Raw genomic sequence first — 23267 nt, forward strand, 5'->3', positions numbered from 1 at the left:
AGCAACTGGGGAGTATTTAGTGAAATTAAGTGAGCATGTACCTTATGTCCAACAATCCCCCCATGCTGGGTATATGCTCAGGGAAGCTCTTGCAGAGATCCATAGGAGCATGCGTAAAAGTGTACTTGTCCTATCGTTAGAGAATCTCGTGTGTGTTGGAGGTTGATGGTTGGCGAGATTGGGAATGAGAGAGGGGAAGAAGGGAACTGGGGATGAAGATCAGGGATGAACAGGAAAAACAAATAGTGAAATAAAGCCAGAATGCCATACAAACTAAAGAATGTGTTCCTCTTAGCTCTCTGTTATCTGAGGCTCCACGAACCAAAACCCACAATGCCTCAGCATCCTTCTACCATCTGGTATCCTATCCTGAGTCAAGGCACTCATGGTAGAAAAATCAATGAGCAGCAGCTGCCAGACTGCATCACTTGCTTTGACCAAAGAAGTGAGCTATGGAGTGGATGTCACCTTTCCTGTCCTTGACCCTCCAGCAATCTCCCTCATCTCCATTCATCAGGCTTCATGGAAAGAAAGAGAAGTCCTCACCTTCTGTAAATAAACCCCTCCCTGACCCTCATTGATCTCTAGGCTGTGTTTCCCACCCAAATCTCATTTCCTTCAACAGAATCCTTTAGAGTGGGTTGCTCAATCCCACAGTGAATGCCCACTTCACCCGGGGTCACATTGGAGCCATGCCAACATTTGTCCCTGTACTCACCAGGGTGGCCCTGCAGCCATCTCAAGGGTCTCTGGCCCTTGTGCAAAAGAACTAAGGAAGCAGATGAAGGCAAGATCTGTGCTTTCTGGGGGAAATGATTCCCAAAGCTTACTTCTACACCCTCCTAGGTAATAAATTACGCACCTAGATAAAGAAACCCCACCTACCACAGATAAGGATCGGAGTGGACTTATTGAAATGACACAGTAATCCAGGCAAGGCAGTACAAAGGTAAACTCAAAGAGCCAGTAAAGTTACAAGAGGCAGATTTTCTTTTTAATGAGCACATGACTGGCCCATTTTTTCTGCCACATATGCCTGCACCAGATTTCTCTTTTAGGATCAAATCCTCAGTTTTTCTATTTTCCCTAGATTTCTATGCCATGGGTCTTGCCTCGCCTCATTCCTCAGCTCAGATGCACACACTAAACCGTCTTCCCCATCTTCAACCCACCTGGAGCGGGGACCCTCAATCTTGGACTTCTCCAGACTTTACCAGACCTCAAAATGGCCCCAAATCCTTTCCAACTTCCTTGTCCTCAGCTATCAAATAGATGATCAGTGAGCATCACCCACGAAGCTTACCCTGTGGGCCAAGCAGCGTACTGAGGCCTTAAGGAGAAAAACTATAGAAACAGAAGTCATAGATGTCATAGATACGCCCTGCCCTTATGGAATATGACTTAGTGTCTGTGGGTTACCTGTTAAGTGAAAGCCATTATCCTCAGCACTTTTTTATACAGTCCTTTATTTATCATCACCATGACCCCAAAAGCGAAAGCCTCATTTTCTCAGTTTTCCAGATGAGTAAACTGAGTCTCTCAGAGGTTGAGCCTTTTAAGCAGCAGCTGGCCAGTGTCAGGTCCAGGACTTCTACCTCCAAGCCCAGGCATTTTTCACATCATAGTTGCATTAAAGAGAATCGAACCTACTTGGGAGTACAGAGCACTGTGCCTTGAAATCAACTCAAAGTATTTTCAAAATAGACTGTTAGTGAGAACTAATGGGTGATAAAATAAACTCTGAGCTTGAGTGCTCTGGTGTCTTCTGTGAAAAGGAAGGGTTCGAAAGAGAAAGATTGTCCTTTGCCCATTGACTTATTTCACTCAGCATAATACCCTCCAGTTCCATCCACATTGAAACAAATAGTGGATATTTGTTTGTCATTTCTAAAGGACAAACATTATATGGTCTCATTCATTTGAGGAATATGAAAATTAGTGAAAGGGAATAAAGGGAAAGGAGAGAAAATGAGTGAAAATATCAATGAGGGTGACAAAACATGAGAGACACCTAACTCTGGGAAATGAACAAGGGGTAGTGGAAAGGGAGGTGGGCGGGGGGTTGGGGTGACTGGGTGATGGGCACTGAGGGGGGCACTTGGCGGGATGAGCACTGGGTGTTATGCTGTATGTTGGCAAATTGAACTCCAATAAAAAAATAAAATAAAATAAAATAAAATAAAATAAAATAAAATAAAATAAAATAAAATAAAAACAGAAAGATTCCTCACACGAGGAGACCTTTGAAACACATGTGAAAGAATAGAGGGCTCAGGGCACTTGGCTGGCTCAGCAGTTGAGCACCTGTCTTTGGCTCAGATCATGATCCTGGAGACCCGGGATCGAGTCCCACATCGGGCTCCCTGCATGGAGCTGTTTCTCCCTCTGCCTGTGTCTCTGCCTCTCTCTGTGTGTCTCTCATGAATAAATAAATAAAATCTTAAAAAAAAAAAAAAAGAAAGAAAGGAAGAACAGAGGGCTCTAGATTGGCAGGGAAGAGAAAATAAAGCAGGAATAAGCATCTTCCCTTACAGTTACTTAGACATTCCTCCTGTCCCGGAATGAATTTTCCACTCTGTCTCCCAGAGTAAGAGGAATCATGCTGAAACGTGGCAGGGTGGATTCAGGTTAAATAGACCAAAAAAAAAAAAAAAAAAAAAAAAAATCTCTGGTGATGAGGTGGTTAAATACCAAACTCTTTCACTAAAGGAAGTGGTGAAACGTAGATTCTTTTTTTTTTTTTTTTTCTTTCCCTTGGATGATTTTGGCTTGCTCCCACTGGAGACGCAGGCTCTAGAAACATCACCTGAAAACAGCAATCCTGCTCCTCCAGGATTACTTTATTATACTCACATAAAGAAGGTTCAGGACAACCTGTGTAACAGCAGCAGTTACTCAACCCTAGACCCTCCCAGAGAGCTACTACTGGGAAGGCTTTTCTCACCTTTTCTCCCTGGTTCCCATACTCCGACAAGCATGAACCAGAAAGGGCCTGAGTCACTGGGTCACGTGACAGAAAGTGCACACGGGGCCTCTCCACACTTGGCACAGCCTCGTGAAACCAAAATCACCGGTGCCCTGGGAGCTGAGGAGCACCAGCCAGGTACAGGTCTGCTGTCGGGAAACAACCCAAAGCAGCCATCCAGCCACTCCAGCTTTAGAGGAAACTCATAAATGGAAATGATTGATTCTAAGGCCCGGCAGCCTGGCTGAAGGACCAGTTCAGTGGGCCACTTAAGGCCTGTTGTCCACACTTGGGGTCTGTGGGAGGCTGCAGGGCCAGGTGTGCTGACAGGAGGCCCCAGCACCACACACTGTTTTCCACAGCAGGAGATGCTCAAAGTGGCTCCTTCCCGGCTCCCTGGCTGCTGCCCAGGTATGTGTTAGGCCATCAGACAGTTAGTTGATTAGTTGATTGGTCGGTTAATTAGTTAGTTCTACAAATAGCACAAGGGCACAGCCCACCACCTAGAAAATGAGTTTCATGGGCTCATTAATGATTTCACTGCCCGTAAGGGAAATCAGAAAACAGCCTTGAACAGGAAGACCTCATGAAGAACTTTTCTCCTCCTACTGTCATGATTTCCATTTTTCTAAGAACCATAGACTCAGAGACTGTTCCAGTCAGTCAGATCTTAGGAATCACCTAGCGCAAGCCCATTGTTTTCCAGGAAAGGAAGCCCAAGCCCAGAGAGATGAAGCGACTTGCCCAGGGTCACACATCTGGTCCGTGCCCTTCACCTGGGAGCAGACCAGCACACATCCAAGGTGAAGGAGGAGGAAGCAGGCCATTTCCCTCTTGTATTTCAAGTAATGGGGTTTGCCTAACATTGACAGGTATAGTTTTCAATGTTTCTGCCTCCCGTCCATGTCCCAACCACCGCCATGGTCGCTAAACACACATAAATTGCCTGCTCTACTGCTTCTAAGAACTCACTAAGCCTTTTATTTCCATGAGAAGATCTTAAATTTATAGGTGCCATTCGTTTCCTCTAGCAGAAATGGGAATGGCTTCCTGACCCACAGAAGGGGGTGGCTATCCTTGGCAAACTCAGGCTGAGTGATAAATGCCACCCAGAGTTGCCATCCACCCCTTTTTTCTTTCCCATTGTTGCCTCCCAATTTCCAGAATCCACCTCCTCACCACTAAAGTGAATCAATCAGGTGTAGACATGTGGGTGGTTGAAAAGAATTAGGAGTTTCAAATCAAAAGACTTCCCTACATGTTAGCTGCGTGACTTTACTCAAGACATTTAACAACTGGCATCTTCAGATTGAGGGCAATAATGCCATGGCACCATGAGAATGAAATGAGATCATATTTTGGGAAAACCCTTCTGAAATTGTTGAGAGGAAATTCAAGAGATTTTCATTACTACCTCTGAGCTGCTTGATCATGCATTAGAGTTCACAGCTGAAAGGAAGGGTGTTGGCAGCTGGGCTGGGCCACAGACAGGGCTGGACATTGGAACTGTGGTCTCTTCCACCTGTGTGCACAGGAAAGAGCCCCTTCCCACAGTCCTCAGAGGGGGCTTGGCAGAGGCCGGTCATATCTGGAGCCAGATGTGAGCACAATCCCAGAATGCACTGTGATTGCTGCTGCGTGTAGGTCCCTCTAGGTGCTTTTTTCTCCCGCCCTGCCCTAATTTGAGTTCTCATGGCTTCTGGAGCATTTTAAAGAGGCCATGTTACTACTGGCCTAGACAACAGGCAGCTTGCTCTAGGGCAACGACTCATTTTTTTTCTTAGTCTGAGTTTATGGAAGTGGAGAATATTGGGAATGTGGACACGTCCTTCCTATGTCCTTTGAGCACTCAGTTCACCCTCTGACTCCAATATCTTCAGCAGTCTTGACAAGAAATAATAATCTCTTTTCCAGCTGAGAGTGATATCCTCCATCTCAAGACTTTGCTCCTTTCAGAAAGAGTATTCTCTTTTACTAAAGTCAACCACACCACCCATTTGGTCACTTCTTCCCAAACGCTCCCCTTATCCCCAATAAGCATGGCTGACCCCATTCAGCAGCCCCTTCAATTTCTCCTCTCTACAGACATTTTCTCCTCTACTTATGAGCATGTTCAGATTTCTGATAATTTGACAAATGTTCTTTGATGTTTCTTACTCAATTTACAATCCTATTTTCATTTTCTTTCCATTGCTACACTTCTTAAATCAGTGATCTGTAAAAGCAGTCCTTTCTTTTCCTAAAATCAGTATTTTGCCTTACCTTGTGCTCTATGAAAACTTGACTCCCAAAGGTCACCAGGGTGTTATCTAAAGATCAATGGTTAATTTTCAGTCCTCATTCTTCCTCTGTAGTATGGATGTTCCACTCAGTGGGATTTACTCCCCCCATGACTTTGATGGCCATGCATAACCTCACATCCCCATCTCTCTGCCTGGTTCCATGTCCCCTTTGTCAAGACCTTTTCCTTTTACTGGCTCCTTAATATAGTCATTTGTTAGGATCTAGTTCCCAGGGCCTCTGCTATTCTGTTTATTCTCTTCTCCTTGTTAATTTCATCTACTCTTTTAGATGATTGTTAGTTTCATTCTGAAAATATGCCCAAAATCTTAATTTCCATATACCTGAAATTGCCAATTGAATGTTGTCTTCCTCAGGATCTTTATAGTGATTTGATATATCTAAAATTAATTTCATCATCTTTTTGTTCTGTGCTTCCATTAATAACACAACTTCCCTCTTAATTCATCATTGAAGTGCTGAACTTTAGAACTATTCCTAATTCCTCTACCTTTCTCATCCCCATATTTAGTCAATTACCAAGTCAAGTCAGTTTTTTTTCTAAATAATTTTGCAATCTCCTTTTCTTCTTATCCATTTCATTCATACTGACTTCACCTTCCCTAATTCAGAAAATTCATTTTTTTAATTTATTCATTTAACACACGTGCATTAAGTGCCTGTTCTGTGCCAGGCTCTGTGCAGGGAACCAGGCAAGCAGAAACAAACACAGACTACCCTTGTTCCAGCAATGGAATTTACAGTCTGGTAAGAGAGACAGATATTGCTCAATAAAACATTAATGAATATATGACTGTAAATTGAAATGAGTATTCTGAAAGAGAAGAATGCAATTAAGGTTTGAGACATGAAGTATGAGTAGAAGTTGATTAGAAAAATGGATGTAACATGCTGAGAGAAGGAAGAGAGTTGCTCAGTGATGAAATAATTTATTCATGCTATTTGATCAGAAGGAACATAGTAGGTTCAAGAAACTGAAAGAGGCCAGGGAGGCTTCTGCTAAAAGGGCAAGGGGGGAAATGAGACTAGGAAAGGAGGGGAAAAACCATGTCAGCCCCGGTCAATCAGGGTAAGTTAATTGCTTGGACTCCATCTTAAAATTGATGAGGATCGAATGAAGAGTCTTCACTATTACTCACTTTGACTATAGCAAAGGCCTCCTACCTAAGTCTGGCTTTCCTACTCTAATCTGTGCTGCAAGTCATCACAAGAGTTTTCATGAGATAAAACTCCAACCTATCTAGATTTATTTCCCAAGACCAGCTTGCACAACTTGTGCATCACAGGCCACTGGTCGACCCTTTGATATCTGGGCTATTTGGTGCTTTTTGACTCTGTGTCTTTGCTTACCTCCGCATGTGCTTCAATTGCCATCTACTGCTCCTCTCTACTTTATGGCTACCACTGGACGGACTATTTAAATCCATTATTTTCTGGAACCATAAATATCCCAACTAAAAATGGCTCTCCATGCACTCAACAACCACTATGCTTACCACTTACACATTGCAAGAGCTTGAGTTTTAGAGCTAGAAAGTTTTGGGTTGAATCCTGGTTTGGAGTAAATTTATTTAATTCTGGAAGCTTCAGATACCTAATCTATAAAATGGATAAAGCCACTGTATTTACAGGATTATTGGGAGAATTAAATCAGAACACATTTCTAAAGTATCTAAAAGGGTACCCGGCACATAGAAAACATGGATACTTGTTAATCACCTAGTCTCTTTTCATCTTACTTTCCTAAAGCAATGGTAAGCTTTCTAAAGAAAGGGATTGTCTGTTATTTATCTTTGCATTTTTACATTTAACATAGCACCTGACCATAATAGGTATCCGATCAGTAATGGTAAATGGGGCAGCCCATGTGGCTCAGTGGTTTAGCGCTGCTTTGGGTCCAGGGCATGATCCTGGAGACCCGGAATTGAGTCTCAAGTCGGGCTCCCTGCATGGAGCCTGCTTCTCCCTCTGCCTATGTCTCTGCCTCTCTCTCTCTCTCTGTGTGTGTCTCTCATGAATAAATAAAATCTTTTTAAAAAATAATGGTAGATGATTGAAGAATTGTTTAATAAAATGAAATTCAACATCAGAAAATCTTTTTTTTCATCAGAAAATCTTTTAATTAACAAACCACAAAATCAGATTAAAGGGAGGAAAAATCTGATCATTTTAAGAAATACAAAACAATCAGCCAAAATTTAATTTGGCCATGAAAAAAATCTTAACAAAGAATAAAATACAATGTGTTCATCCAAAAAGTCTATTCATCAAGATCTTTTTTTTTTTTAATTTTTATTTATTTATGATAGTCACAGAGAGAGAAAGAGAGACATAGGCAGAGGGAGAAGCAGGCTCCATGCACCGGGAGCCCGATGTGGGATTCGATCCGGGGTCTCCAGGATCGCGCTCTGGGCCAAAGGCAGGCGCCAAACCGCTGCGCCACCCAGGGATCCCTATTCATCAAGATCTTATACATAATATATTTGATGGTAAATCTTAAAAGCAATTACTTTAAAGTCAAGAATAAGACAAGAGTGCTTGTTATAGCATTTCCATTCAGTACTAGAAATTCTAATCAAGGAAACAAGACAAGATTAGAAATAAGTATACAAAATAAAAAGGAATTTACAAAACTGCCACTACTGATGGAGGATATGATTATCTATAGAAAATCCATATAGAGAATGAATATCAATAAAATTAACACAAGCATCCTGAAATATCCTTCTTTAAAATCGACATATAAAAGTAAATAGACTATACACATACAATAAAACAGTATTCAGCTGTAAAATGGAATGAAGTACTGATACATGCTGCTTCACGGAGCTACCCTAAAACATTATGCTAAATGAAAGACAGTCACAAAGGACAACCTATTATAAGGCTCCAGTCAAATGAAAATTCAGAATAGAAAATCTATAGAGACAGAGAGTAGATTAATGCCCTTTTGGGGCTTGTGGAGTGGGGAGAAATGGAAGGATAAGTGAATAGCTTAAACATACCAGGTTTCTTCTTGTGGTAATGAAAATGATCGAAAATTATGGTGACAGTTGCACATATTTTGAATATCCCAAAAACCATTGAATTCTATACTTTCAATGGATGAACTGCATGGTATGTGAATTACATCTCAGTAAAGGCATCAAAAAGTTGAGAGATATCTATTCATAATAAATGATTAGAAAACTTAATGGAAGAAATTTCATTCACAAAATCAATGATATCTGTAAGGTGCCTAGAATACTAACAAATATTGTGTAAAATCTTTATTTAGAGAATTTCAATATTAAAATGCATAAGAAAAAGAGGGCACTGGGTGGCTCAGCAGTTGAGCGTCTGCCTTTGGTTTGGGTCATGATCCTGGGGTCCTGGGATGGAGTCCCACATCTGGCTCCCCACGGGAAGCCTGCTTCTTCCTCTGCCTATGTCTCTGCCTCTCTCTCTCTATTTCTCATGAGTAAATAAATAAAATCTTTTTAAATAAATAAATTAAATTAATAAATAAATAGATAAATAAATAAATAAAATGCTTAAGAAAAGACCTGAATAAGTGGAGAAATAAAACATGTCCATGAATGGAATATTCAAACTGCAAAACATCAATTCTCTCTAAATACATCCATAAAAGGAATATGATCCCATTCAGATACTATTTGATCTTAATATTCACATGGAAGGGAAAGGAGCTAAAAATAGCCAAGATACTCCTGAAGTGGACAGAGTGAGAAACAAGATTTACCCTACCAGAGATCAAGACTTCCTATAAAGTAGAATCATTGACAAGAGTGTATTCGTAAGGGATGGGCAAATAAGCCAATGCAACCAAATAGCTCAGAAACAGATTTTAAAACTTGGTGTATGAGAGCACGGATTTTTTTTTAAAGGTTTTATTTATTTATTCATGTGAGACACAGAGAGAGAGAGAGGCAGAGACATAGGCAGAGGGAGAAGCAGGCTCCCTGCAGGGAGCCGGATGCAGAATCACAACCTGAGCCAAAGGCAGATTCTTTTTTTTTTTTTTTTCAAAGAGCTAGAGAAAACAGATAATTTTTATTTTTTTATTTTTTAATAATAAATTTATTTTTTATTGGTGTTCAATTTGCCAACATACAGAATAACACCCAGTGCTCATCCCGTCAAGTGTCCCCCTCAGTGCCCGTCACCCATTCACCCCCACCCCCACCCTCCTCCCCTTCCACCACCCCTAGTTCGTTTCCCAGAGTTAGCAGTCTTTATGTTCTGTCTCCCTTTCTGATATTTCCCACACATTTCTTCTCCCTTCCCTTCTATTCCCTTTCACTATTATTTATATTCCCCAAATAAATGAGAACATATAATGTTTGTCCTTCTCCGATTGACTAATTTCACTCAGCATAATACCCTCCAGTTCCATCCACGTTGAAGCAAATGGTGGGTATTTTTCGTTTCTAATGGCTGAGTAATATTCCATTGTATACATAAATCACATCTTCTTTATCCATTCATCTTTCGATGGACACCGAGGCTCCTTCCACAGTTTGGCTATTGTGGACATTGCTGCTAGAAACATCGGGGTGCAGGTGTCCCGGCGTTTCATTGCATTTGTATCTTTGGGGTAAATCCCCAACAGTGCAATTGCTGGGTCGTAGGGCAGGTCTATTTTTAACTCTTTGAGGAACCTCCACACAGTTTTCCAGAGTGGTTGCACCATTTCACATTCCCACCAACAGTGTAAGAGGGTGGGAATCCTCTCCAACATTTTTGGTTTCCTGCCTTGTTAATTTTCCCCATTCTCACTGGTGTGAGGTGGTATCTCATTGTGGTTTTGATTTGTATTTCCCTGATGGCAAGTGATGCAGAGCATTTTCTCATGTGTGTGTTGGCCATGTCTATGTCTTCCTCTGTGAGATTTCTGTTCATGTCTTTTGCCCATTTCATGATTGGATTGTTTGTTTCTATGGTGTTGAGTTTAATTCTTAACCACTGTGCCACCCAGGCATCCCAAGAGTAAGGATCTTAAAAAAAAAAAAATCTGTGGAGATTTTTTTGAAAGATGGGTTATTTAATAAATAATCCTGATATAATGAATTACCTACAAAATTTTATCTTCCCCACCCCACCAAACACAGAAATAAATTCCAAATGACTTAAATACAATTTGGAAAAGAAAATTTTACAAAGATAAGGAGAAAATTGGGAGAATGTCTTCATGATAAGGTAGAGATTTCCTTAAACAAGCAAAAAAGCATTAACTTTATATGAAAAAAAAATGGATTGATTTGATTAAATGGATTTTTCTAAAATTCTGCAGCATTACAAATATAAAAACAAAGTGAAAAGATAAATCACAAACTGAGAGACTATATTTTCAATGCATATAATCAACAAAAGATTAATGTCTAAAAAATATGAAATGCTTATTTAATTCAATAAAGAATAACCCAATAGAAAATGGTCAAAAGATACAAATAGTAAATATATAGGAGAAACCCAAATGGCCAATATACTTATGAAATGATGCTCAACCTCATTAGAATCAGGAAAATGGAAGTTTTTTTAAAAAATTAAGACTTGTCAGGACGGCTGGGTGGCTCAGTGGTTGAGCATCTGCCTTTGGCACAGGGTATGATCCTGGGATCTGAGATCTGCCTAGGGCTCTCTGTGGGGAGCCTGTTTCTTCCTCTGCCCAGGTCTCTGGCTCTCTTTCTGTGTCTCTCATGAATAAATAAATGAAATCTTTAAAACAAAAAATTAAAGTTTTTCAGTACCAAATCCTCTCAAAAATGCAGAAAAATAAGACTTTTCATAAACTGCTAGTAAGAATGTAAATTGGTACAACCCACTATGGATTAAAATATGGAAATACATAGTAGAGTTAAGGGTATGCAGTCTTCAGGACAGAAATTCTCCTTCTAGGTATATACACTTTAGAAAAACTATAGCACAAGTGCATAGGAAAGCTTGTTTTTAAATTTTTTGCATTAACTATAATAGCAAAACAAAACAAAACAAAACTTGAACAGAAGAGTGAATAGTTACGATTACATATCTACAGCAGTTAAAGAGGATTGCCATGGATTAATCCAAAAAATTACCTTGGATCAAAAAAAAAGGAAGAGAAACCACCTCCTAAGTGACATACAGTATGACACCATTTATATACATTTTTAAAACATGAAAAACAATACTCTGTGTAATTTATGGTCACATAAATGTGTAGTAAATACAAAAACATACATAGAAACGGCAATCGGGTGCCTGCGTGGTTCAGCTGGTTAAGCATTCTGACACTTGATTTCATCTCAGGTCATGATCTCTTGAGTTGTGAGATTGAGCCCTGAGGTGGGCTCCATGCTCAGCAGAGAGTTTGCTTAAAGGTTCATGTTTTCTCTCTCTCTCCTCAAGTAAATAAATAAATCTTTAAAAAGAAAAAAGAGGGACACTTCGGTAAGGACAAAAAATAAAATTAAAAAAAAAAAGATAAAAAAAAGAAATGACCATCAGAAGCATAAAAAAGGTGTGCCTCGGTGGCCCAGTTGTTTAAGTGTTTGCCTTTGGCTCAGGGCCTGATCTTAGTGTCCTGAGATCCAGTCCCGCCAGGTTCTCTGCTCAGTAAGGAGTCTGTTTCTCTTTCATTCTCTCCCCACACCCCCCCTCAAATAAATAAATTTAAAAGAAAAAAATATTTAAACAAGCATAAGAAAGTGCTTCTTGAGGTGAGGGTAGGGGTTGAGGCAAGCCAAGAGTGGCAAGTAGGGGTGAAGTTCCACAGGGAATCCAATTATTTTTTTACTGTTTTGCCAAATATGACAAAATTTAACATTTTAAAACTGGTGGTGAGTATAAAGAATTCTTATAAATATTCTCCATTTCTATATGTTGAAATATTTAATAATAAGAAGTAAAAGCTGAGGTTGTTACAAATATACCAAACAATAGGTTAATATCTTTAATATAAAAAACCTCTTGCAAGTAAATGAAGTCAAAAGCATCCACAATAGATATATGAAATAATAACATGAACAGAAAATTTACAGAAAATAAAGTATTATTAATAAACATTTAAAAAAATAAATAAACATTTAAAAAACCATTATCAAATAAATTCAAATTAAGAGTAATTGATGTTATTTTCACATATTAGCTTAATATGTGAAAAAATATTTTTCTTAATGTTGGCAAAGGTGATTCCATGTACACTCATATGACGCTGGTAAGCTATAAATTACTATCAATAAGCTAAAAAAACCTATTTGGCAGTTTGCATAAAAATGTCCACATTTTTTTAATCTGGTAATTACACCTCCAGATATCTACCAGAAACAAAAACAGGAATGTAATGAAGATTTGTGTTCAGAGATGTTATTTATTGTACTGTTCATAATAGTAGCCAAAAAAGGAAGAAAAAAAACACAACATAAATATCCAAAATAAGGGAATGCTTCAATAACTTATAAATTATGGTTTACCTATAACGTAGACTATTATGTAGTCTTTCACCTCTGATGACACTTATCAATCATTCACAAAAATACTGAGGAATGACTGTGATGCAATATTAAGTGATATGTAGGGCATAGACCTGTGTTACAGTGCTGCCCCCGCAACATAAATATACACAGGGGTCCTCATTATCTATATATTCATTATCTAAGTCTCTGTAGTTGAAAGATTTAATGAAATAAGGAGAGGGCACCTGGAGAGCTGCACAAATCACTAGCAAATAAAAATCTTGAAAGTTCAATCAATAAAAAAAAATCAAAGAGAAAATTAGCAAGAATGATGACAAGATGGACCAAGCAAAAGAAAATAATCTATTAAAGTATTATGAGAGGCCATTCAGGACACTGACCAGCTCTTCAAACATCTTTGCACAGTTGGTCCTCTTTATAATTGTGCTATAAAATAATCAAACGTAGAGTGAAAGATGTAGTATTAAGCTATCTTTCATTTTCTTTAGAAAAAATCATCCCATATTCTCTTCCCCCATCATTTTATTTATTGACTTTTTTTTCTAAGATTTAGTATATAGTTGCAAGTAGAACCTAATTTTTTTAAAGATTTTATTTATTCATGAGAGACAAAAAGAGAGAGAAACAGGCTCCCCACAAGGAGCCCAATGTGGGACTCCATCCAGGACTCCAGGATCATATCCTGAGCCAAGGCCAGACACAACCACTGAGCCACCCAGAAGTTTTGAAACTAAACTTTATTTTAAAGGTTTATAATAACATTATTTGTACAATTTTTATTGTATCCTCAAGATAAAAATCACAATCTACTTATGAAATTTGATTCTCATTTCAATTGATTAACTTCAGTTGATTCTAGGTTAACAAAGACTTCCTAATTGCTGTATATAGAAAATAAAGAATAGAACAGCACTGTCCAATAGAAATATAATGTCACCCACGTGTATAACTATGTGAAAGTAATTCTAATGGTATAATGTACTTACAATTATCCAAAATATAACAATTTCAACATGTAATCAATATAAAAATTATTAATGGGATTTTTTTTTTTTTTTTTTACTAAATCTTCAAAATCCAGTGTATTTGACACAGCACATCGCGATTTGAACTAGCCATATTTCAAGTATTATATAACTCAGGTCTAGAAGAAAATGTACCAAAAAGGTTTTCAAAAATGTTTATAAAATGGTCTCGCATGAATGGAGGGATTAAATTAAATTTAAATTTAATTTTCATAATTTAAAACTTTTAAAGCTTTGGCATTTAAGTATCCCATATTTTAACTGTTTTCGTTTATGAAGGGTAATATTTTTCTGTATCTTTCATACATGGCTTAAATACTTAAATAATTTTTTTCCTGTTTCTCTTTATATCTTTTGCTAGTTGCATTTCATTTCCTGCTTTAGCTCTTCTGGTTTTCTCAGCAAATTATTTCAATTTTTGACCATTCTTTTCACTGGTTGCCTGGTGAACTTCTACTTCTGAGATCATTTTAAAGCAACCCTTGACCCTGCCAAGTTAATTTCTTTCTACCCTTCCCTGCTTTCTCATGGATCAAAATCTTTTTTCTTATGTTATTAAAGCCATATTGTTTTCTTATGAAACAAGCAGTTCTCTTAGACCTCTTTGTCTTTAAAAAAAAAAAAAAAAAAAACCTGCCCAGGGGACCCTTTAAGCTAGTGGAAACCAGTTCATTGATTATCATTCTTTTTTCTCCTACTGGTTTCCTTCCTTCTGTCCTTCAGAATCATACATTTATAATATATAAATGTATAGTCACTTTCAACCAGGTTGATAAATTTAAATTTTCACTTATTCCCTGAACATAAGTATCATATCAAGAACTGTGTTTTCAATCCAGTGATTTGATTTCTCTAACACTTGCCATAAGGGGCTATTTGTCCTACATAAGCCTGAGAATTCATTCACTTTATGCCATTTTCATGCTGTCTCCTTTCAAAGAAGATATATGCAGAAATTGTTCCAATACTACTGCATTCTGCATTGCAAACTTTGGGAAGGTTGTTCAAAAAAAAAACTGTGGAGCTTGCTCAAGAGATTATGTATCATTTTCTTAGGGGCTAATTGCTAAATCTCACTTTTTTGGTGTCCTTCAAATCCCTGAACTGGAGTTTTAAGAAAGAAAAGAACTGAGAAAAGAATGATCAATTTATGTATGTTCTAAATAATTTTGAAATCTTCCCTGGATATCAGGCAGCTGGCACTCATTACTGTAAGAAAATACATGCTCAGGAACTAGAAGAGTTTGTTTAAACAATAGCATTGAACTGAAGGTAAAAAAAAAAAAAAGGTAATAGTTGGGGGGAGAGGGGGTGTACCCAGGTGGTAGCTTATGGAATACTAACAGTTTACCAAAGTGATCCAGTCAAATTCACAGATGCTGAAATCCAACTCCCTGAACATCTGCTCGGAAACCCTCACAGGCCACCCACAGAAAACAAGAGGATTTTTTTTTTTCTCCCTCCAAAGGTGGGAGTGATGGATTGTGGATAATAACTTCTTAGGACAGGAAGTCGAAAAATAAAATGGAACAAAATGGGGTGGGATGAATTAATGATCATTTATATGTGAGATGCATTGTGAGTAAAAGTGGTGAAATGTACAAATGGAATGAGGTTATTTGGGGAGGCTCATGATCTGTTTATATTCTGCCCTCTTCTGTATAGGCCTTGAAGAGACTAGAAGACAGTCTGAAAACGTTAACATTCCATATAGGTGAATGCATGGGAGGAGGTAAGAAAACAAAAAAGAAAGAGGTGGAGGGAACGAAAAGGAGGGAGAGAGGGAGGAATTGCAGTTAAGTGTATTTCATTTGTAGAATAGGTTTCCTGGAGGGGGAAAAAGACAAACCCAAATATTGGTTACCATGTGATTAAATTAAAAGACATCTATTGAGTATTTGCTCAGTGCTAAGAAGTATCCCAAGATGAGTGGGGTCATTAGATCTCTTCATAAGACATATATGTCCTCCCTCTCATCACCACAGAAGATGGTCCAGTTCTTACCTCAACACAAAGCGGGAATCCACACCAGAATGGAGCCCAGTGCCAGGAATCTGGAGGAACCTCTAAAGGTAAGAAGGATTCTAGAATTTATCTAGGCCTTTCAAGGCTGACCTTAATCTTGAGTTATTGTAAGCTCATTGATGAGTCCTTCCCAGGTCCTTGGTCCTTCCCTGGTCCTTCCCAGAACTCACTGTCTTCTCATTAATTTCTAAATGGGCTAGATAGGAACTCCTGCGAATGATCCAAATCAGAACTGGATGTTTAAAAAAAAAAAAAAAAAAAAAGAACTGGATGTTTAGGGAGAATGTATAAAGCATTATTTTTGTCTCTGTGAGTTTCTTATATCAGACCACTCTCTTCCCCAAGAAAGAGCAGAGGAGTTATAGGTTAAGGGAAACTCTACTGTCTGGGGCTGAAGAAAGGAGCCATAGGGTCAGAAGAAAATCCAGAGAATCCGGCTATGGGTACCAGTTGCTAGCTGTGCGCTACTAAACAAATTGCTCAACTTTTCATGTGTTCATTTTTTCACCTTTCAAACAATGGTAACATTACCTATGTCACAGTGTCACATGGATGATTAAGTGAGATAAGACAACCAAACATTCTGGTAATATCTAACCCAGATGTTAATTGATATTTATAAAATTATGAGAGAGGTACCTGGAAGGTGGGAGTATAGATTTCTAAGCAAGTTAGGGGAGTAAACCAGAGAGACTAGACCTCTAAGAAAGTCTCTGGAGATAAAGGATAACACTCAGGAAGTTGGAAGGATACATCCAAGCCAGTGATGGAAACTACCTAAATAATCAGATTCTGCTCTTAACTTATGAACTTGAGATCATATTTTTATAATCCTATTGAGCCTACATGCTGCCTGTGATAGAAGGACAACCGAAGGACACGGGAAGACAGCCTGAAATCCACTGCTATCAAGGGTTTTAGAGACAAGGAGTGTTGTGTTCCGGAAGCCGTAAACATGGGAGGGACAGAACTGGCCGCTTACAGCCATCTGGCTACAGTCCTACCACACCCTCTTCTCCATCCTGTCTGAAACCGCACCCCTGGGGCCCGCCTGAAGCTGGACCAGATTCCATATAAATTGGGGGACAGAACGCCTTTCTTGGACAATCTCTCAGAGAAACCCTGTTTCTTCTTGGGTCCCAGTCCTGGTTTTCTTTTCTCCTTCTCTTCGTTAATTTTGCAATTTACTTTGTTGTATCTTTTAACCACACAATAAAGCCATGAGGAGACAAATGCTGAATTAACAAGCAGGGCTGCACAATTGAGCTATGCTAGTGGGTGTGAAGTAGCATCACACTGTGGTTTTGATTTGCATTTTCCTGATGACTAATGATGTTGAGCATCTTTTCATGTGTTTAATAGCCATTTGTACATTTTCTTTGGAGAATTGTCTGTTCAAGCAGTCTGCCAATTTTTTTAATTCGGTTATTTGTTTTTGCAATACTGAGCTGTAAGAGGTCTTTATATATTCTAGATATTATAGGTCTAGATAGATAAGAGGTCTTTATATACACTCAATCTAGATATCTAGACTCTAGATACAGGATTTGCAAATTCTTTTCAACTCTGTGTTGTCTTTTCACTTTTTTAACATTGTTTTTTGAAGCACAAAACATTTTAATTTTGATGAAGTCCCACTTATCTATATCTTCTTTTGTGGCTTGTGCTTTTGGTGTCATAAATAAGATTCTGTTGCCAAATTCAAGATCAGGAAGACTTACTCCAATGTCTTCTTCTAAGAGTTTTATAGTTTTACCTCTTACACTTAAGTCTTTGATCTATTTTGAGTCAATTTTTGTATATGGTGTGAGATAGGGGTCCAACTGCATTCTTTTGCCTGTGGTTATCCAGTTGTCTCTGTACCATTCGTTATAAAGATGATTCTTTCCCCCAGTGAAGGGTCTTGGGACCCTTGTCAAAAATCAGTTAACGTGGATTTATTTCTGGACATTCAGTTCTATCCCATTGATCTACATGTCTATCATTATGCCAGTACCACACTGTCTTAATTACTGTTGCTTTATAATAAGTTTTCAATTTAAGAAATATCAGTCCTCTGACTTTGTTCCTTTTTTTTCAGGACTATTTATTTATTCTGGGAGTATGAATTTAGAATCAGCTTGTCTAAGAAGCAAGCTGGAATTCTGATGGGAATTATATTGAATCTATAGACAAATCTAGGGAATATTGCCATCTTAACAATATTATGTTTTCTGATCCTTAGGAAACCTGAGTGGCTCAGTTGGTTATGTGTCTGCCTATGGCTCAGGTCATGATCCCCAGGGTGCTGGGATTGAACCCATTGTATGGCTCCCTGCCCAGTGGGGAGTCTGCTTATCCTTCTCCCTCTATCCCTCCCCACTCACGTGTCCTTTCTCTCGCTCTCTCTCTCTACCAAATAAATAAAATCTTTTTTTAAAAAGTTGTTTGATCCATGAACATGGAATGACTTCTATTTACTTACAGCTTATTTATTTCAACAATGTTTTGTAGTTTTCAGAGTATAAATTTTGCACCTCTTTTGTTGAATTTATTCCCAAGTATTTCATTCTTTTTGATACTACTATAAATAGAATTGATTTCATTTTCAGAGTGTTCATTGCACATATATTCTGCAAACTTGCTGAACTTATTTATTAGTTATAATCATTTTTGTGAATTCCTTAGGGGTTATTTTGAGAATTCCTTAGGGATTATTTATATATAAGATCATGTCATCTAAAAATACTTTACTTCTTCCTTTCCAATCTGGATGACTTTTTATTTCTTTTTGTTGCCAAATTGCACTTGCTAGATCCTCTAATACAATGTGATAGCAGCATCCATGTCTTCTTGCTGATGTTTAGGAGAAAGTACCTACCTAGCCTTCCAACATTAAGTATGATGTTAACTGTAAGTTTTTCATAGATGCCCTTCATATAGTTAAGGAAGTTCCCTTCTATTCCTAATTTGTTAGTGTTTTATCATGAAAGGGGATTAGATTTGCCAAATGCTTCTTCTAAATCCAAAGAAATGCTCATGTGGCTTATTTTTATTCTGGTGTATTACATTAATTACACTGATTGACCTACCAACATCTTGAGTTCACAAGAGATTCTGAGCACAAACCAACCAACTAATCTGCTCCTGAATTCCTGAGCAACAGAAACTATGTGAGATAATAAATACTTATTGGTTTGTAAGTTACAAAATTTTAGGATAATTTGTTATGCAGGAATAGATAACCAATATAGTATTTTTATCTCTGTTTTATAGATGAAAAAATTGAGGTTTGAAGTATTTACCTGCTTCATAACCCCACCCTGGGTTAAAGACTTAGAAGTGGAAGTGATTTGAACCAGGTCTTCTGCCTCAAATAGGTTTTCCTCCACAAATTTCTACTATATTTGATGATTCAGTCCAAGTTTACTGCAAATTGTTGTCTCTGGTTGGTAAGCCCATCTCATATGGTTGGGCAAGTAGTTCACTGCATAGGGGCAATGGCTGAAGGGGCAGATGAAGACTGGTATTTAGCCTGAACTTTTCCTACCAAGCTGTGGGCCCCAGCTCAGGGCTGCATCTGCCCAGAGGAAATGGCCCCTTTTCAAATGTGTCCAGAGGCACAGTCTGATTGCCAAGTCACATATGCCCAGAGGGCTGATAGCCCCATGGAGATATTTTTCTAATTTGCGCAGAGGCACTATAGGCACAATTAGGTTTACTCCAATAAAATTATATAACTGGAAAAAGTCTCCTATTTCCATGTTTACTAGTTTTACATGCCAATTAGGCAATATCAGTCTATGGAACTATTCCCAGACAGTTTTAAGTCTGTGACAAGATCTATTCTTGCCACCCTCTCCTACCTCCCACCCTCCAACACCTCTTCCTTGCTTTTGGGAAGGAGAAGAGCAAGAGAAAGACTTCCTAGTATTTGAATGTCTCCCACATGCCACTATGTGACTGGTCACCTTTCATACTCAATATCATTTAAAGCTGATAATTCTGAGAAGAAAATATTATTATCCTCAATTTATAGATAAGGAAACCCACTGAGAGAGGTCAAATAATGTATCTGAGTCACACAGATGGTAAATGGCAAAACTGAAGTTAAAACTCAGGCTCATCTGACTCCAGAATCTGTTCTACCCACCACAACTTTCCAACAAATCTAAAGAGGCTATCCTGCCAGGAACATCTGCATTCTCACAGATAACAAATAACATTCTGAACGAATTGCATTTAAGGCCCTAAGACATGAGGTTATTGTAGGCATTAGGAAGTACCAACACTCTTCAACATACAACATAAGTCACCACAATCTGCACAGTATAATCAGACAATCCACTGAAGTCCACATCCTGGATCTCAGAGGTTGTTGTACTTTTTAACTCTGAGGCCAAAAAGGTCTACTAATACGGGAAGGCAGATGTTCATTTATTCCTTCCAGCAATATTTATTGAGTGTTTACTAGGTACCACTAGGATGTGGCAGGGAAAGAAGATACAGCAGTAACCAAGGTAGGTATGTTCCCTGATCTGGTGGAGCTTAGAAAATAATGGAGATCCTTATGCTGCCCCTTCTCATTTTTACACACACACATACACTCCACATCATACACACAGCTGAGTAGGAAAGAAACTATACACTTGGGTGCCTGGGTGGCTCAGTCAGCTAAGTGTCTGCCTTTGGCTCAGATCATGATCCTGGAGTCCTGGGATCCAGCCCCCATCAGAATTCCTGCTTAGTGGGGAGTCTGCTTCTCCCTCTCCCTCTGCCCCTCACCCAACTTATGCTCGCTTTTCTCTCTCTCTCTCTCTCTCTTTCAAATAAATAAAATCTTTAAAAAAGAAAAAGAAAGAAAGAAAGAGCAAAGAAAGAAAGAACAAAACCATACACTTAACTGTCATAACTCTTACAGTGGGAGGCTCAATTGACTAGGGCAGAGATGGTGGTTTAAAAATAAGCAATAGCTGAGAAAGCAGGGGTGATGCTTCCAAGAAATCTTCCTCTTATCTTCTCAAGGGAACAACAACAGCACGCACACAGATGCCTCTAAGCAGCCATTCATGGGGCCAGAGGAAGAGGCTCAGACAACCCTCCCCCTGACCTGAGGGTGAAGAGAGGGGCAAGGCAGAGAAGGAGCACTTCTCAGAGAAGGAGGAGAAATGACCTTTAGGAAAAGTTGGCTTTAGAGTCAGGAATGTCAGCTTATCATTCCTATGATTTGACCAGAGAATCTCGGAAGGTGGCAGAGTTTGAGTTCATTTCAGAACAACATGTAGGAAGAATTAACTGGCCACCCAAAACCTTATCTGAACCTAAAATGTCTGCAAAATTGGGCAACAACATTCAAAGAAACAGCCTTTTCCTTGCAAGCTTTTAGTGCCAAGACTCCTTCTGGTCCAGTTGTAACTGAGTGAATATAGAAGCCAAGAAAATTAAATGGAATTTTTGGAACTTGATTCTGGGTGTGCTGCAAGCTGAAGACAGACATATTTGGGTTTATAAAAGTGGGGTGTAGGCTTATTTGTTTTAGGGTCCTTCCCATCCTCCAGAACCTTGGCCAATGTCACAGAGTCAGGCTGGCTTCCAGGCTCCCTGCAAAGACCAAAGTTCAAGGTGATCAATCCAAAAACTTCTCCATTTACAACATATTATATAGAGAGCATTTGCTGACAACACCCTTGTAATATGTTCAAAAACTCCATATACCAGAAAAACTGGTTAGAAAAATGGAATTTGACACCATATCAAAGAAAAAGATGCATAGGTACTGATAAGATAGCAATGTAGGCTGTCTCAAGGGCCCCTGCACAAAGCAAAAAAAAGGACAGTGTGCAGGGATCAAGGCCATGCCTCTCCCAGCTAGAACAGCTCCCTTTCCCTCCTCATAAACTGGAACTCTGGAAAGCATTTAATCTAGGGGAATAAGGTCCAAATAGAGCAGACAGACAGGTAGACAGTTAAAATATATAAAACATGAATGAATGCTGATATACAATAAATGCTGCATTCAGAGTTAGGAGGCTGCCCTAGCCCAGGCCACCACTGAGTCCCTATATGGTCTTAGGCAAGATCGTAACTTGGGGTTGTTTCAACTGATCAACTCTCAATTTGGGCTAACAATTCTCTAGGGACCTTCAGCCCCAACAAAAATTGACTCTGATTGTAAGGAAGCTCTAGACAAAGCTTCCAGGTGTCTTAATGACCAGAGCTTGAACCCTACCTTGGTCTCCTCCTCTTGAGAAGATGGAGTTTCACATGGAGATAAACCTGAGAACTGTTGTCATCTCTATTCTTAGAAGACCCTTATAACTGAGCACAGAACACAATTTAGAGATGAAATTAGTGCTTCATACCATAGTGCCCTGGGCCATAATAATAATCTAGCACTCATAGTAATAAAAGTTTACTGTTATTGAGGATTCACATGGGTCAGACCTGGGGCCCAGCATTTTATAGATGTTGACTTCTTTAATCCCCACAACTTAGAACTATTATTTTTCCTGGGGTGCCTGGGTCACTCAGTCAGTTAAGCAACCAACTCTTGATTTCATGGTCTCAGGGTCATGGGTTGGAGCCCCATGTCAGGCTCCACACTCTACTGGGAGTCTGCTTGAGGTTCTTTCCCTGTCCCTCTCCCTCTATCACTTCCCCTTGTGCATTCTCTCTCTCTCTCTCTCTCTCTCAAATAAATAAATCTTTCAAAAAAACTGTTATCATTCCCATTTTACAAATGAGGAAACTAAGTCTCAACAAGGTTAGGTGATTTATCCCACACATTGTTGCTCAAATAGCAGAAGCAGACTTCAATGCCAGGCAGTCTAGCGTCAGTGTTCCTGACCACTATGCTGTACAAAGTGGAGACCAAGATGGAGGCCTTGTTGACATTTGAAGACTCATCAGGGGAGGAAGGAGAGGTTGTAAAAGCAATAACATACATGGTCTAGCAGATACATAGGTACTCAATAAAATCCAGGGGGATGCCTCAGAGATACTTCAGAACAGATTTGCCAAAGAAACAGAGGCCCAAGGGACAGAGGAGAAAGACTGAAAAGTCGTTCTCAAAATAAAATATGAAGTCAGGCCAGTGACCACTGACAGAATGAGGACTAGATAAACAGGGAGGCCCCTACAGACAGGGTGAGGGAGCCATGTTGGTGAGGGGAAATTGCCAGAAACTCATGCCAAGTGTCCAAGAGCCTGTCTCCATTTCTTAATGGTTCTGGGACTGTTTGAATGGGTCTTGTACACTGCATTCCTGGTTTAGGTCTGAAAAAGGGTCAGTCCTGGGTCAAATGAGCTGAGAGGGCTCTGCCTCCACCCACTGAAGTACATTTCCTCTGTATTTGTGTTGATTTCTTCAGGAAGGGGTGAAAAGGAAGGGATATAAGCTATCATTTACTACATGCCCCCTATAACATTGAACTAAATCTCCCAGCTATTCCCCTTTCCCATTGCCCTGCAGCCTTCACCTTCTAGTCCAGGATTTCCAGAATCCCAGTCTTTCCCTCT

At 39.1% G+C, this 23267-nt stretch overlaps 1 long non-coding RNA gene across 1 annotated transcript in view; it reads left to right on the top strand.

Moving 5' to 3' along the window:
• The window catches only part of LOC144297193 (uncharacterized), a 56721-nt gene that overhangs the window by 28650 nt on the left and 4804 nt on the right, over window positions 1–23267 (top strand). The window contains exons 4-5 of the long non-coding RNA XR_013364281.1: window positions 15411–15477; window positions 15731–15817. This is a non-coding gene — a long non-coding RNA (uncharacterized LOC144297193). The remainder of the gene's footprint in view (window positions 1–15410; window positions 15478–15730; window positions 15818–23267) is intronic.

This window comes from Canis aureus, chromosome 25, assembly GCF_053574225.1.
Source record: "Canis aureus isolate CA01 chromosome 25, VMU_Caureus_v.1.0, whole genome shotgun sequence".
Taxonomy (NCBI): Eukaryota; Metazoa; Chordata; class Mammalia; order Carnivora; family Canidae; genus Canis; species Canis aureus.